This window comes from Gracilinanus agilis, chromosome 5 (assembly GCF_016433145.1).
Source record: "Gracilinanus agilis isolate LMUSP501 chromosome 5, AgileGrace, whole genome shotgun sequence".
Classification (NCBI taxonomy): domain Eukaryota; kingdom Metazoa; phylum Chordata; class Mammalia; order Didelphimorphia; family Didelphidae; genus Gracilinanus; species Gracilinanus agilis.
The window spans coordinates 95,968,135-95,986,489 of NC_058134.1; the positions used below are offsets into that span (position 1 = coordinate 95,968,135).

At 37.3% G+C, this 18,355-nt stretch overlaps 2 pseudogenes; both read right to left on the minus strand.

Annotated features, from left to right (window-relative positions):
• The window catches only part of LOC123249859, a 62,921-nt pseudogene extending 46,590 nt beyond the window's left edge, over nucleotides 1-16,331 (minus strand).
• An 8-nt stretch (nucleotides 16,332-16,339) lies between these two features.
• Nucleotides 16,340-17,526, minus strand: LOC123249528 (annotated as a pseudogene).
• Between the last annotated feature and the right edge of the window lie 829 nt (nucleotides 17,527-18,355).

The following is an 18,355-nucleotide window of genomic DNA, read 5'->3' on the forward strand; positions in this document are numbered from 1 at the left end:
AGCAATAAACACTTAGTGGTCCTGTCCTGTAAGGCTTATGATGAGCATTAATCACCAATGAGGATCATTGTAATTTGTGCAACTATATCTGTTACAAAGGATGAGAAAGTAGGAAAGTTCTATAAATGACACAGCTGAATTAATCTCACCTAAGCTATAAAGCTTGGTGTGACTTCAATGCTAAGGCGGGAAAAGAGAGAATGGTGAAAATAAGTTTGGAAATATGAGTCAAGTTCAAGAAGCAAAAGAAGCAAATGATACAAAAGCTCTTCACCACAATGTCTTCGGTCTAGAAACTGAAAAAAAAATCTTCTGAAGACCTGAAAGTATACTCTGTAATATAGGATTATTAACATTGCCATGTTGGCTTGGGGCAACCTGTCAGTTGCCCTGCTTGGAATGTTGACAGTGGCATGAGCCACAGGGCAAGCACCAACTGCCAGTTAATAATTCTATATTACAACTCAAGTATTTAATTCACTTTGTAACATTGTTTTATAGTCTTAGAGGGAATGGATATGGGGTTTGCCCCAGGGAAGAAGGGACTTGCATATGTAATACCCTGCTCCCTTCCAATTACTCTCGCAAATTTTTGCCTCTTTCTCTACTTGACGCCACCTTTTCCTAAATCCTGAGCTGGGACAAGCACTGTTATGAACATGTCTAGTGGTTTAGGACACTTTAACCTGCTTGGCTATTTTCCTAAAGGTAGGGAAATTTCACTCCTGAAATTCCTTTTGTTTCACTTGCTCACATCGATTTATTTTATTTTTTTATCTTTAACCCTTCCCTTCCACCTTAGAATCAATCCTATGTATTGGTTCCAAGGCAGAAGCCAGGAGGAAAAAAGATGAAGAAAGAGTATTCTAAGCATAGGGTATAGTCAGAGAAAATGTCTGGAGCCAAGAAATGGAGTATCCTGTTTTGGGAACATGGTTCTAATTTGTACCATACATACATATATATATATAGGTCCTTGTCACTTCCTTTACTAGACTGTAAACACCCTGAGAAAAGGGATTGAGTTTAATTCATTTATGGCACCTATCACACAAATATACAGAACACAAAATCTTCAATAAATGTTTATTGAATTTAATAGAGTTGGAATTTTTTTGACATTTGACTTTTTACTAGAAGATGAAGGAATAAACAAACAAAAACACAAACCAAAGATTTATGGCTAATAAGATTAAAGTCTAACCACATGTTGTTTCAATGATCACAAATTAATGGGGCATATTTTTCTTCATTTTAACCTCATCTCATCTTGGTTAGATTAAGTTGGGGGGATTGATAGTATCTTACTTGTAGGATATACTTTTGAAAATCAATTCAACATCACAAAAGGCCCATTGAACAAATAGACCCAGATCTCTCTCTTAAGCTTCATCAAGGAAATCTTTCACTTTTTATTTCTGGATATCCTTGGGAAATATTGGGGTTCAAAATCAAGGCTTGGTGAAGGGAAAGCAGAGAAATACAGAGAAGTAATGGTAAGCTCAGAGGTGGCTTTTAAGACACAGAATGATAATTTTCCAGTGCATTTTAGGAAAGGATGTAGAAGACATTTGAAAGCTAAGAATGGCATACAGCAGATGCTTAGAAAATAGTGTGTTTGAAAAACTATATTAAATCTATTATTAAGAACTAGTAACTTTTCAGTTCTTGATTCTTGCTGTTCAGGCAAAAAGTCATGAAGAATATGCAGTTTAGATTCAAGTAAATGATTCATAGGGGAAAAAACACCAAAATCTCACCTAGTGTTAATTTGTTTTCAGATTTATTCCCTTTTCTCTAATCCTTCTCCTCTCAACCCAGTGGAACAGATTCTGTCAAAAGCAATTTGCATTTGGTACAATTGGCAATACTCTTGCTTATGACAAAAACCAGTTGTATTTTCCAAAGTCTATCAAAATGAAAACCAGATTGAGTAAACCGCCTTTCAAAACAAGTTTGAGGTCTCTGAAGCCCAAAGCACAAGGATGAGTCGGTTGTGCTAGAAAACCTTACAATTCTCTCAATCTGATTTGCATGTGGGAGGAATTATGCCTCCAAGTGGAAAGCAGATCTCTTTCTCTCTCTCTCTCTCTGTCTCTCTGTCTCTCTGTCTCTCTCTCTCTCTCTCTCTCTCTCTCTCTCTCTCTCTCTCTCTCTCTCTCTCTCTCTCTCTCTCTCTAATATGGGGAAAGTTGGCTCTATATGCAAGATCACAGTATGTGTTTGCCAGTTTGAATGGTGGAAACACATCCATTTTAACATTTCAGATCAACAAAATCAAAGCAATAGGGTTCAGTTACATTTTAGCATTAACTGCAGTTTCTTCAAGGTTGATATTACATAAAATAGATTTTAAAGACAAATAGTAACAACCGGAACTACTGTCCTTGGCCATGCAGCAAATCCCCATTAAACTCCCAAACATCTAAGGGATGGACCAGAATCAATTTTGTGTCATTCACAGGTTGGGTGCATCGCCTGTGACTGAACTGGTTCCATTTTCTTCAAACTAAGACACGAGAGGTATTAGTAGACTTTAAATAAACCCATATACTGTTTCTGTTATATATGTGGCCATTTATCCAAGAAAAAAAACATGGCATATTATACTTGTAGCTTTAGCAGCTCTAGTCATTCTTCCTCAAATCAATCCCTCTTGTTAGTAATTTCTTATTAATTTAACATTCTCAGGAAGATTTTCTTTGATATAAATTCCTTTAAAATACTTTAATCTACTTTCTAAAAGTTTGTTGAATAACAATAACAATAGCTAACATTTGTATAACATTTTAAGTTTTGCAAAGGGTTCTATTATCTGAGTTGATCCTTACAACAACTCAATGAAGTAGGTGCATGCCACAACAATACAATTATTCAATTAATTAATAACTGGGGTTATTCATTACAATTTATGACTAAAATACTGGATATCAAATAGATACCTGTTGGTTCCTGACTCTCCCCTGGGAGATTTTGTGGCTTTAGCTAGACTAGCTTATTTGCCCCTTAGTAATGGTTAGTGAGCAATTGATGGAGCTGGAGGGCCTCTTCCCCAAAAAGGTTGCTCTCCTGGATCATGACTGAGGGATGTCAGGAGGGAATGAAGAGATGTGGATATGCAGGGTCTTGCTGCCTACATGCTACAAACACCAAATCTGCCACAGGAATAGCTATTGTTGTTCCCATATTCTATGCTTTAAGGTACAAGTAACAGCTGTTTCTTCAGATTCTCAGACTCTTGATTTCTGATAGACAGAAGTGAGCCATAAACCAAGTCAACAAGCATTTATTAAGTTGCCGTTATGTGCTAATGGCTGTGCTAAGTGCTGATCTAAAACCATGAAGTTTTCCAGTCAGGAGGTGATCAATTGGTTTATTTTAAAATTTCTTTGTTTCAGGAACTGAACATGGACTTTTCTCCCCTTTTTTGTTTAGAATATTTTTCCATGGTTACATGATTCATGATCCCCCTTCCCTCTTTCTTCCCCACTCCTGAAACTGACAAGCAGTTCCACTGAGTCAAAAATGTATCATTGTTCAAAACCATTTCCGTGTTATTCACATTTGCAGTAGAGTGATCTTTTAACATCAAAACCCCAGTCATATCCATATTGCACTCTGTGTTGATCATATATTTTTCTAATGCATTTCTATTTCCACAGTTCTTTCTCTGGATGTGGATAGCATTTTTTCTTCGAACTTCCTCTGGATTGTCCTGGGTCATTGCATTGCTGCTAGTAAAAAAATCTATTACAATCGATTGTGCCATAATGTATCTGTCTCTGTGTATAAGGTTCTCCTGGTTCTGCTCCTTTTACTCTGCATCAATTCCTGAAAGTCATTGCGGTTCACATGGAATTCCTCCAGTTCATTTTTCCTTTCAACATAATAATATTCCATCACCATAAGATACCACAATGTGTTCAGTCATTCCCCAATTGACCCCCTCATTTTCCAATTTTTTGCCACCACAAAGTGCATAGCTATAAATATTTTTTTACAAGACTTTTTCTGTATTATCTCTTTGGGGTACAAATCCAGCAGTGGTATGGCTGGGTCAAAGGGCAGGCAGTCTTTTAAAGCCCTTTGTGCATAGTTCCAAATTACCATCCAGAATGGTTGGATCAATTCACAACTCCACCAGCAATGCATTAATGTTCCCAATTTTGCCACATCCCCTCCAACATTTATCACTTTCCTTTGCTGCCATATTGGCCAGTCTTCTAGGTGTACGGTAGTACCTCAGAGTTGTTTTAATTTGAAAATGGACTTTTTTTTTTAAACCCTTGTACTTCGGTGTATTGTCTCATAGGTGGAAGATTGGTAAGGGTGGGCAATGGGGGTCAAGTGACTTGCCCAGGGTCACACAGCTGGGAAGTGGCTAGGGCCGGGTTTGAACCTAAGACCTCCTGTCTCTAGGCCTGACTCTCACTCCACTGAGCTACCCAGCTGCCCCTTGAACATGGACTTTTAAAAAAACATTCTTTAAAAGAATTAATTTGTTTGTTGGTTACAGCAGAATTCCCAGGTATTTCTCTCCTGACTTCCCTCCCCTCCTCACACCATAGAAGACATTGTTTGACGCAAAAAAGTATATATAAACTCTGTCTTTTGTGTTTCTATTTATCTGCTCTTTCTCTGGCAGTTGACATTCACAAATGATTCTTCAAACATTAATTCTGTAACTGCACGTAATACTCTCTTGGTTCTACTTGTTTCATTTTTTATAATTTCATATAGGTCTCTCCATTTTTAAAAATTAAGCTGCTAACAATCACAAAATTAAGAGAAAAACATATCCAAGTAAAACAAATCCAAAGGGAACACAAAAGCAGACATTTTTATTAGCATACACATGTAATTTACATATTTTAAAGCAAATTGTAAACAATGTGACATTTGTGTTTTTACGCATAAATTTTAATGCATTTATTTAGTTAAATTTTTTGTTTGTAGTTACTAAGTATATAATAAAAATAAGTGGACTTCATAATGTACAAAAATAAAAATAAAATACAAATTAATCTGCTCATCATTTCTTATAGTCCAGTAGTATTCCATCACAATCATATGCCAAAACTTGTTTAGCCATTCCTCAGTTGGTGAACATTCTCTCAATTTCCAGTTCTTTGCTACCACAAAGAGAGCTGTTATCAAAATTTTAGAATAGATTGATTCTTTTCCTTTTCCCCTGATCAGCTTAACAATACCCAAAAGTGGTATTGCTGGGTCTTGAAAATGGACTTTCAAAAGGTAGTGGTAAGAGTTGACCACAGGATTCAAGACCTATGATAATTTCTACTACACAGTGCTGTAAACTGTCCTCTCATGAACTGACACTTATAAGAATGCGACACAAGAGGGGATAAAAGGGTGATGGAACAGAACCAATGATGTCAATAACACAGAAAATATTTAGAAAATGAGCCTCATCTGGTACTTCATCAGAAGCTTTCACTCCACATAAGGTACAGAGTGATTAAAGATGGAATAAATAATATACTATATTATTGTATATAATATATTATAAATTAATAAATATAAAATGTAAAATATACCTCACAAAGAGAAAAGGATTTTGGAATCGATCAGAAGGGAAGAGAATTAATAGAGACAACAAAGAGCATAGATAAGAGCTTCACAGGATGAGAGGTGCCATGCTGTAGGGGGAAAAATTGGAGTCGGAAGATTGTTGGTTGGAATCTTGCCTCTGCTACTTACTGTGTATCCTTGGGCAAATCATGTTTCTAGGTTTCATTTTCATGAAGCATAGAATTAGGAGGTTGGATTAGATTAGCTGACTTCAAACTAAAATAGAAATAGATTCTAGATCTCTGCCACTTACATATTGACTTATAAAACCACAAAACAACATTAGCTGTGTTGTATTTTTATTTATTTTATTAGGCATTTCCCAATTACATTTTTAAAAAAAATCCTTACCTTCCATTGTAGAATCAATAGTCTGTATTAATTCCAAGACAGAAGAGCAATAAGGGTTAGGCAATGAGGGTTAAGTGACTTGTCCAGGGTCACACAGCTAAGAAGTGTCTGAGGTCAAATTTGAACCCAGAACCTCCTGTCTCTAGGCTTAGTGCTCAATCCACTGAGCCATCTAGATACTTGAGTTTGATATTTTTGAATCATATAACTTTTAACATTTCTTCCAGTTGTAAATTTGTGATTCTTCCATCTTAAAAGAATTTTCATGATTTCAGACTGGATTCTGAGACTTTATCGTTGATGAAGGACATTTGATGAGTTCAGTCTATGATGAGAAAGAAAATACCTCTGTGATGAAATCACATATCCATTGAAATATTATAGCTCTGCATTTATTGCAGATGAAATGAACTGAAAGCATTTTGATTTTTACACTGTATTACACAAATACAAAAATGTAAAGAAATTGTATGGTCTCAACTTTTTGCCAAGTACACTGGCATTGAATGGCACATAAGTAAATATGGATTCAACATCCAGTTTATTCAGTCAACTTTATCTCATTAAATTTTTTCTAGTATGAATATGAAATAAGGCTTTTCTTGTGGCTAACTCTTCATGACCCCATTTGGGCTTTTCTTGGTCCATTTTCTTCTCCAGCTCATTTTATAGATGAGGAAATAGAAGCCAAAAGAGTTAAGTGACTTGCCCAGGGTCACACAACTAGTAAGTGTCTCAGGCCAGATTTGAGCTCAGGAAGATGAGTCTTCTGGTCTCCAGGTCTTGTATTCTATCCAGTATGCCACCTCGATTCTCAGGAAATGATATCCAACCACGTATTGTTCACTGAGTTCTTTGAAAGCAAGGTTGGAGCCAGTCAGCTGCTAGTAAGGTAACACAAACTTCAACAAAACTGACAATATAAAAAAGATTTAGATTCTTTAAGTTTATACATTAAAGAGAAAAAGAAGAGGAATAGAGGAAATGGTATTTGCACTGATAATTTTGTCATCTAATTTTTAGTTTATTTAAAATTATTCTAACATTTCTTTAGTGACTTAACAGCTTGTGTTGAATGAAAAAAATCTACAAATGGGCATAGCTTGTGGACAAAAACATAATAGAGAGATTAAACATTACAGAAAAGTAGAGCTACAATAGCAGAAAGAGCATCAGAATGTGAAAATCGTGTAATCCATTTCCAGTCTGAGCTCTGATCCTAACTAGCTGTGGAACCTGGGGGGAGTCATTGATACTTCCTTGGTCTGTTTTAGGTTACATGTAAAATAAGAACTAGAAGATCTCTAAAGTCTCTTTTTTCTCTTCCTTTCTGGGAGTCTCTTGTGTAAAGGCTATGCCCAGGAATTAACCAACCAATAAGCATTTTGTTAAGCACTTATTATGGATCAGCAACTACACAAGACATTTGGCCCACAAAAATAAAAACAAAACAGTCTCTGCTTTTAAAGAGCTTCGTCAAAAGAGGAGTGATGTCCAAGGAGGCTGGAAAATGGAAAAAGAGGGTTGGGGACAAATTTCAATGAAGATGAGCTTTAAAGGCCAAATGGAACAGTTTGTACAGTTTTTGTTCCTAAGGAGAAAGGGGCATTACAGCCAGAGTAAGCTCTTTCCCTTTTACTGTCTCCTAAATCAATTGTGAAATCTCCTACGAGGTGTGAATTTTCTTTGTCTTGCATCTGGTTTAGGAAGCCTAGGTGAGGATCACTGAATTGACACTTTGTTATCAGACCCCAGCCTTGAAAAAGAGGCAGGGAATTCAAAGTGGGGGTGAGGAATGGGACAGTAATAGACGGCACATTCAGGAGACAGACTGAAACACAGAAACGTACAGGGACACATTGAGACTGGACTATAGATTTACAATTTATAGGGATTCAAATTCATCAAAAAGGGCAGTTAGGTGGCACAATGGATAGAACAAATTTAACCTCAGATACTTCCTAACTGTGTGACTTTGGGTAATTTAACCTATTTGCTTCAGTTTCTGCCGAGAGCCCCTTAGAGAAATAAGGGTCCCCCATCGGGTTTCCACCAAGTCAACAGATGGCAGAGCTCTGCACTGACTTGAGGGAAACCTGATGGGGGACCCTTATTTCTCTGAGGGGCTCTCAGCAAGTTTCTTAATCTATAAAATGAGCTGAAGAAGGAAATGGCAAACCATACCAATATCTTTGGCAAGAAAAACTCTAATGGAAATAAGAACTGGACATAACTGAAAAATGACCAAACAAGAAGGATTCTATATGCTAGACACTTTCTTTATCCAGTCACATAGGTAAAAGTTCAATCTGTAAGCCTCTGTCCGAATCTGAGTAAGGCTCCTTCCCTGCTCTCTCCTTTCACTAGAGCACTGAATCTCTCCCTTTTCTCTCTAATTCAGGCCCTGCCTTCTCTTTCTTATCTATATCTGGCAATGGGCTTTGATGGATTTCTGATTGCTGTTTAATCATGTCCAACTCTTCTTGATTCCATTTGAGGTTTTCTTGCCAATTCCTCCCCTAGCTCATTTTAGAGATGAAGAAACTGAGGTAAATGGAGTTCAATTACTTGCCCAGGGTCATACAACTAGTATCTAAGGCTGGATTTGAACTCAGGTCTACCTCACTCAAGGCTCAGTGCTCTATGTACTGAGTCACCTAACTGCCTCCTAGGTGAGTATATGGGGTGATCAGAGAGAACCTGCAGTCAGAGAGGACTGGAAAGGAGCTAAGCCCTTTTCAGGGCTTCTCATCCACCTTTCTCCCAATTTTCACCTGTGGCTCCAAGAAGCTGTTGCATGCACAACAGCCACATCTCAGTAAAACTGTCCCAGCAGACAGGCTAAACCAGTTTGAGGGTTATCGACAGACCCTTGTTTGTTTGTTAGGAGGATGTTAATCCCAAACACGTGAGGAGCAATTCCAATGGGCTATGAAGGTGACAGAAACAGGCTCTGTGGAGTGATTGGTCAGACATTAAAGACACCACAAGCCACCATCACTAATCCTTACTTTCATCTTGCCACTGTTCCTCAATGACTCTGAAAGAGAGAGCGAGGCTGACTACTTTGTGTAACTCTGTCTCACTTAAATCCAATTCAAGCTCAAGTCAAGACATCACCCTGTGATGTCACTGGTCCTTTTTGAAAGGAAAGATATTCTTTGAAAGAAAGGAACAACCTATGCAACTCTAAAAGGATTAGCATGGCCGGGACACATACACTGAGAAGCAACCAGGACCTATCCTTTCACTGGTAGTAAGAGTCATGTGGAGCACACAGGTCCAGAAAGAAGGTGAGACCACTAGGATGGAGAGTTGCTTGATGACTCCTGGAAAAGGGGGAAAAACCTTCCTAACTTTATATTAGTTTAGGTACTATTTCCTTCTATTTTTTGTCAAGAGAAATAAAACCTCTTATGTTCCCTACTTTACTAGTCTTAATGCTAATTTGGGTAAAGTTATGAGTCAAATTCTGATGTTCAAGGAATCACTGGTTATGGGAAAAACAAGCAACAAAGATTATTGAGAGTGTCACCAAGGCAGATCATCAGTATCAGGGATTAGAATCTAAATGACAGAAAGGTAATATTTCTACTTCCCAAGGAATGGAAAATCTAGCCCTCTGTTATCTTTCCACTTTTACTTCACTCTAAGTTTTTCCTTAGAGACTCTGCTTTGGGTCATGATAGTTTTTGGTTTACTATTTCAGCTGTCTGACTTTTTGTCTCAAGTTAGGTAAAGAAATCAAATTATAGTTATTCCTTTCTCTTACTGTCTCTGTCTCTGTCTTTGTCTCTCTCTCTGTCTGTATGTGTGTGTGCGTGCATGTGTGTGTGTGTGTGTGTGTGTGTGAGAGAGAGACAGACAGACAGACAGACACAGACAGACAAAGACAGAAAGACAGAGAGACAGAGACAGAAAATGGGATGGGGGAGAGGACCAAAGACAAAACCCTGGGAGATGGTGGAGGAGGAAGACCAAGGAGATAGAAAATGAGAAATCAGAAAAGTAGGAGAATCAGAATAAAAGTCACATTTTTCTATGTTACATTTCTCTTTCTAAAGAGATATATAAAGATATTTAACTAAACAAATATATATATATATATATCTAGAGGAAAGGCTATTTAATCAGTTCTTTCTTACAAGAATTATGTATACAGGAGAAATTCAAGTCAGGAGTATCCATTTTCAGCTTACACATCAAATGCCTTTGTTAAAGGTCTATGAATCTTAAGAATGTTAAGCTGGTCTAAGAATTACTCCCACTGTCCAGATCTCTAAAGCGCGCGCACGCACACACACACACACGCACACACACACACACACACACACACACACACACACACCCCATCACCACCACCACCACCTAACGCAAATTTTGTCAAAGGCTCCTATTGTTTTTGACCCATTTGTGAATAAACCAGAAGTGGAACTGTATGATATGTGCCTTATGGTTTTTTAAAGTGGTTGAGTTTTTAAGCTTCTCATGTTTAAGATTTTAAAAAATCATCTTTTCAGTTCTATAGAATTCAAATCCATACACTGTGGATTTAAAATCAAGGAAGCAAAGACAACAAAGTAGAGGTTATATGGTCCAATTTCTTGCCGTGGATAAGTGTACATAAGCTATGTTTGTCTTTTAAAAGAATAGTCTGCTTACTCTTTGGAACTCAAAGAAATAGCATCCATTTGAAGCTTTTGTGTTCACTGTTAGATGACGTGCCAGGGCACTTGGAAATAGCTGCTTGCATATCATACCTGTAGTCATGCTTCAAGGGAGTCACTTGAACCATCCATAAATGATTGTGGAGTTCTAGGTAAAAAAATCAAACCTAGTGTTCCCTGGACACTTTCTGGTTTGCTAGAGAGTAATTGAATTTTTCTTCTAAATAAGATGGTACCAAATGGTTTGCATTTGGATTCATTTCTTTTTTCTTTTCTCTTCTTTCTTTTTTTTGCCCTTACCTTCTGTCTTAGTATCATTCCAAGGGGTTAATGACTTGCCTAGGGTCACACAGCTAGGAAGTGTCTGAAGCCAAATTTGAACCCAGATCCTCCGTAACTCCAGGTCTGGTGCTCTATCTACTGTGTAACCTAGCTGCCTCCCATATTTGTTCTATTTCATCAGTCTAGCCTTCAGGGTCTATTGGTCAAGGGCTCATTTAAGCTCCATCATGAACCTGTATTTCCTTGTGGATGAGAGCTCGTGGAATTGGACCAATGGAAATGGATTTTGACTTCTCTTTTCCAGAAGACACTTGAAGTCATATGTTTTTCATGCTAGATGAGAGAACTTGAGTTAATTCAACAGATAGCTATCAAACACCTACTACTCTGCTATATGCAGAGGATACAAAAGCAAAAGTAACATTATTCCCTCTATCACGAAGGAGGCATACAATACAAAACAAGTAAGGCAGCAGAGAAGCAAGGGAGGCTTTATGAGGTGGCACCTCAGCTGAGCACCAAGGAAAGAAAAATATTTTTGGAGATGAGGACAGAAGGGAATTCATTATATGCATTAAGAATAGCTTGTGCATGTGCCCAGAGCCAGGAGATAGTATGTTGAGCCTGAGGGACAGCTGGTATTCAATTTGGCCAGAATGTAAAGCATATGTCATAAAATAATATGAAATAAGGTTGAAAAGACAGATTGCAGCCAAGTTGTGAAGAATGAGGAGTTTGTATTTTATTCTAAGATCAACAGGGAGACAATAAGGATTTTTGAGCAATGGAAAAATGTGGTCAGATCTGTGCTTTGGGAAGATTATTTTGGTCCATATGTGGAATTTTGATTGGAGAAAGAAGAGTAAGACACTCCTGTAGATTCTTGAGTTAAAATAGAAATGTACACCATAGAAACTGAGCAACTTAATGAAATGTTTGAAGGGACATACATCGTGGGGTACTGAAATCAAGAAGGTGGGTACTGAAATCACACAAAGGTGAAGGTAGGAGATGAGATGGAGAAGACTATGAGCTAGGTAGCAAATTTCTTTGGAAAGGATGGAGAGTGACCTAGAGACAACAAGCATCTGGATGGAGTGATGGATAAAATGATTGTCAAAGGATAGTTTACAGAGTGATGACAACTGAGGGCATATCTGGAAGTTGTAGTAGAGATTGTGCATCTTATCCCCCTTCCTGGCCTGTGGTATTAAGGGAGCATAAGAGATGTGGCACATAGTACTAAAGGAGAGGGGCATGAATGCCTTGTTTCATAGCTAACCAGATTTCTCTAAGTCCCTGAAGATATGAGAAGATATGAGAAGAAGAGTTCTATGACAAAGGGGAGTTTGTTACCAGTAAGGGGAGGGGGGCTGGGAATGCCCATCAATTGGGGAACAACTGAACAAGTTGTGGTATAAAATTGTAACAAAATACTATTGTGCTATAAGAAATGATGATCAGGATACTGTCAGAAAATCTGGAAAAACTTATATGAACTGATACAAAGTGAAGTGAGCAAAACCAGAACACCATACAAAGTAATAGCAATATTGTACAATGATCAACTAGGAATGACTGCTATTCTCAGCAATACAATGATCCAAGACAATTCCTTTTTTTGGTTTCCTTCTGATAAAGTAAATTTTATTTCTTTTTCTTTTTTTAAAAATTATTTTCCCATGTTTCCATGACTCATTTTCTTTCCCTCCCCCTTCCCTCGCCCTCCCAGAGCCAACAAGCACTTCCACTGGGTTATACAAATGCTATCACTTGTACCTATTTCCATATTATTCATTTTTGCAATAGAGAAATCTTTTAAAACCAAAACCTGCAATCATATATCCACATAAGCAAGTGCTAAGTCATATGTTTTTCTTCTATGTTTCTACTCCTATAGTTCTTTCTGTCAATGTAGATAGCATTCTTTCTCATAAATCCCTTGGGATCTTCTTGTAGTAGCCAAGTCCATTACATTGGATTGTTCCACAATGTTTCACTTTCTGTGTTCTCTTGGTTCTGCTCATTTTGCTCTGCATCAATTCCTGGAGGTTCTTCCAGTTCATATAGCAATCCATTTCATCATTCCTTTTTCCATCACTGTCATAAACCACATTTTTGTTTAGTCATTCCCCAATCTAAGGACACCCTCTCGTTTTCCAATTTTTTTGCCACCACAAAGAGTGAGGGTATGAATATTTTTGTACAAACGTTTTTCATTATTATCTCTTTTGGGTAAAAATCCAGTTGTGGTATTGCCGATCAAGGCAATTCCAAAGGGAATTCAGTGAAAAATATTGTCTATCTCCAGAGGAAGAACTGATTGCCTAATTACAAACTGCAGCATACTTTTTAAATTTTAGTTTTCTTGCAGGTTTTTCTGGTCTATTTTTTTTTTGCAACTTGGCTAACATGAAAATATGTTTTGCATGACTGCACTTGTATAATATAATTGCTTGCCTTCTCTAGGAGGAGGTAGGAGAAGAAGGGAGGGAGAGAATTTGGAGCACAAAACTTTTAAAAATGAATGTTAAAACTGTTTTTACATGTTAAAAATGTTCAAAACCAGGAAAGTAGGGGTTCTACAATGGAAACATAATAGAAGGTATAGCAGGGAAAGTAGGCTAGTGATTAAGGAATGGGAGGACTGATCTAGATGGGTATGGAGGGAGACAGGCATAAAGGATTTTGTTTGGCAGATAGTCACTTTGTATTTCAGTCTAGGGAAAGGATTGAGATAGATCCTGAGCTGAAGGTTGAGTTCACCTATCCTCTGCTTATTAAAGCTGACCTCAGGATGATTCATAGACTAATATCTAAAAGTATGTGATTAAGGCCCAAATATGCCTGGCATTAGAGCACCTGGAGAAGATACAGTACTTTCATAATGAGAAAGATTTCACATAAACCATTTTAGTTTTTAAATAACTTCCAAGTTAAAAAAATCATAATGTTTAACCAAAAGTTCCTCTGACCTTTCCCAAGTGGATAATATTGACTTTGACCCAAGATAACTATTTAGAAACTGGTGTCCTATTATTATGCTATCTCCTTAGCTTCATTTTCTTATGCTAACCAGGCTCAAGTCATCAAATCTCTCTTCAGATTTTATGAGTTTGATTCTTCTGACAATTTTGGCTGCTATCTCCTGGACCTCTCCCAAGATATATATGGCCTTCTCAAACACTTGTTTCCTAAACCAGACACAGTACAATGCAGGCAGCCCACAATTTGCAAGTGGTTTTTGTTCCAAAAGTTTGTTTGGAAACTCAGAACAGATTTCTTTCTCACTAAAACAATATTTTAAATAGTGACTCATTACTTAGCTACCTCATCAAAGCATATCTAACTCAGGGTGTAGCTGAAATGACTTAATTTTCCTCCTGTGATTTAATTAATCCATTATCCCTATACTTTAAAGTTTTCCTTTTATCCCCCTCCCTCATTGATCTGGGACTTTTAATTCTTCTCTTCTTTCTGTTCCTCTGCTGTTTTCTCCTCCTATAACATTTCAGGTACACTTTGGACTTTTTGTGGACTAGTTTGGGAATGTGTCACTATTGTTTTATGGGGGAAATTCATTCAGTGGCTCAGAGTATGTTTGTGAGCTTGGCTATAGGCATAATATCACTCCCTGAGAGGGGAACTCCCTCTCCTTTCCCATGATTCTATGAAGAACCCCAATTGATCCATAGCATATGGACCAGTTATTGATTATCTAGAGATGTTCATTAAACTGGACAATATAAACCCAAGTAGTTCTTGTCCACTAGTGATAAAATCGTTATGATGATGATGATAAAATGCACTTAACTTGTATTAAGAGTATATGACTAAATATACTCCAAGGTGGTATATGACACAATGGAAAGAATGGTAGTTTTAGAGTCAGAAGACATAGTTTAAAGTATTGGTTCTATTACTTATTACTCGTGTGACCTGGGGCAAGTCACTTAGTTTTACTGGCTTTCAGTTTCCTTAATAAATAACAGCTAGCATTTTTATAGCACTTTAAGTTGCATTAAAAAACCACTATAAAATATTGTCTTATTTATCCTCTCACAAATAACCCTTGGAGGTAAGTGCTTTTATTATCTCCATTTTACTGATGAAGAAAATGAAGCAGCCAAGAGTTCGTTGACTTGCCCAAGGTCATAAAGCAATAAGTATCTGAAGCAGAATTTGAACTCAGACTTTCCTGATTCTAGGTCTAGTCCTCTATCCCTGAACTAATTAGCTATAAAATGAGATGGGGACAGTTGAGTGGCTCAGTGGATTGAGAGCCAGGCCTAGAGATGGGAGGTCCTAGGTTTGAATCTGGCTTAAGACACTTTCCAGCTGTGTGACTTTAGGCAAGTCATTTAACCCCCATTGCCTAGCCCTTACTGCTCTTCTGTCTTGGAACCGATACACAATATTGATTCTAAGATAGAAGGTAAGTGTTTTAAAAATAATAATTAAAATAAAATAAAATGAGAAGAATTAGACTAGGTGACCTATAAAGTCTTTTCCAATTCTGAATCTATGATACTAATAACTAAATTCATTGATTTCTTTAAAACTAGCATTTATTGGGTAGGCAAGCTCTTAATTGTACCTCATCCCCTTAGAATTACTGTGCTGACTAGTAGACATTCTATATCATCTTTCATGCCAGCTGTGTGAATGTCAATTGTCAGAAGAAAGAAGAAAAGCCCAGTGCGTCAGGGATATCACCACAGTCCAAGGTAGATGTCAGTTTTCATCTTTAACATTATAGTTACTTAGCAAATTCACTGTGGTCATCTATCAAAATAATTTCATGAAGGAGATGCTGTGGAGTATGATCAATGATACTGTGCACTGTCCAAACCAAGACAGAAAAGATTTCATTGTAGAAACAAATAATAATGCTGGCAACTGGGAGACAGGAGAAATAAAACTTGGCATTAAACCTGTAGACATAAAAATAAGAAAAATATTAACTGGAAAACCCTGAATGATTCAGAGTCTAATTTACCAAATCTTATATACCTATTTCTAACATCTGTTTGTCTTTGATCTCATTCTATTTATAATGATAAGAGAACTCAACATTTTTATAGTAGTTTACAGTTTGTAAAAGACTTTTGCTTTTAACAATCCTGTGACATGATTAGTAAAAGTATCAACATTCCCATTTTAGAGATAGGCAAAATTGAGGTATAAAAAGGTTAAATGATTTGTCCATGGTCATACAGTTAACCTAGGTCTTTTGCTTCCTGAGCCCAGCACCCTTTTCTTTTTTTCTTTTTTTTATATTACTGATTTTATTAACTTTTAAAAATGCAACTAAAGTTGAATATTATAGCAGAAACAATAACTAGTAGCGAGTGTGTTAAGATGATTGTAGTCCTTCACTCATTCTCTATTGCATACAAAAGCCAGCATTACAATGAAGAGTATTCACTGGTACTCCATTAAGAGATTTAACACTGAATACCACCTCTGGGATGATGCTCATCATCCTCACAAGCTTCCCCATTAGAATGGTGCCTTCTTTCTTGAAATGGGTCAAAGACCACCAGTTCTACCTGATCCATTTCTTCAGGCTGCTCTACTTCCTTTCTTTCAGGCAGTAACTTTTCCAATAAAGATAGCTCATCTGATGAAAGAAAGCCATTCTCTGGGAAGTTTACTTTCAATTCAGTTATTAGAATTCCTTTCTCATAAGGTCAGGCCATAATAGGCATGCCTTCATTCAGTACACATTTGATAGCTCCATGTTTGACGACCTGACCAGGATGAGAAGTAATGACTATAGTTCTACTACCAAGAGTTGATATTGGTTTCTGAAAACCACACAATGCTTCAACCAACTGGATATCCATACACATGAAAAGGTCCTCACCCCAACATCTAAATATAGGATTGTCCTCCTGATCCCAAACGATGATAATATCTCCTGGCTCAAATCCTGGCTCCAGGTCACCTTCATCATGGAATGTTATCTTCTGACCATCTTTCATGCATGCCCCTGTCAATATGAACCTCCAGAATTTTTTCTCCTCGACAATTTTCCTTCCATTAGAGCTTTTTTATCTATCTTAAGGCTGATTTGTTCCCTGTGCCCTTGGCATTCCATGCAAACTGATTGCATTTGCTGAATCATTCCAGGTCCTATCTGATGAATTCTTATTTGCATTCCAGTACCTCTACAATCTGGACAGCATTCTACAGCTCCTTTCTTACCACCCCATCCTTCACATGCATCACAAATTACATTCTTTTGCAAAGCCAGTTTTCTTGTTGCACCATTATATAGATCTTCTAAAGTCACCAACAACTGATGATCAACATTTTTGCCTCTTCTGTCCCTTTACATTCTTCCACCTCCTCCAAAAAGCATCTCAAAGTTATCCATTGGAGAATCAAAGCCACCACCAGAAACATCCTCTTTTATGGCTTGTTCTTCACCTTTGTCATATAAGTCTCTCTTCTTTGCATCAGAAAGCACTTCCTCAGCTTGAGAAATCTGGTTGAACTTTCTGCCTTCACTTGGATTCTTATCTGGGTTATATTTCAAGGCTAGTTTTCTATATGCCTTTTTTAGTTCTTCCTGGGAGGCATTGGGTTTTACTGCCAAAGCATCTTCATAAGTTGTTTCCTTCACCATTTTCTATAGCCAGGGAGCAATGCTCGCAGTATGCCAGGTGTCGAAATGCCCATGTTCAGGGTAGGGTAAAAGGGAACCGCCCAGGAGCCGTTGGAATGTTGGGGGAATGAGTGGAAGAAAGAGAAGAAGTGGGGGGAGGTCTTGGGTGTGGAGCTCAGGCAGCAGCAGCTGCTTCTGTCTACCTCCCACCTGAGTTTTCTGGAAAGGTCCCCCAGCACCCTTTTCACTATGCCACCCCAGTTCAATAAATAACTACAGTGGATAGAGTGGAATTCATAAGATAGGACCTGGAATGATTCAGCAAATGCAATCAGTGGATAGACCCAAAGTCAGGAAGTCTTGAATTCAAATCCTACATGACTTGGACACTTACTAGCTGCATGACTCTGGACAAGTCACTTAACCTGTCTGCCTCAGTTTCCTCAACTGTAAAATGGGGATAACAATAGAATCTACCTCCTAGGTTGATTTGAGGATAAAATGAGATAACATTTCTAAAGCTCTTATAAATGTTAGATATTAATAAAGTTATAAATAAATAAAATTAATTATAATATTGGTAGATATACATAATTATAGGCACTTAATAAGCATTTCTAAGAACTAGTTAGATATTAATAAGATAGATAATAAGCTGTTAAAACAAAGAATATGGGATCACTTAGTATTGTCTAATATTTTCCAAATAACTTTTTCTCTTGCTATGACTATGCTAATTTTTTATCCTGTTTTGGTAAACTTCAGAACTGGAAGAGACTTTAAAGATCATCTTACCCAAACCCTCATTTTACAGAAATGACATTGAAACCTAAAGAAGCAAATGTATTTG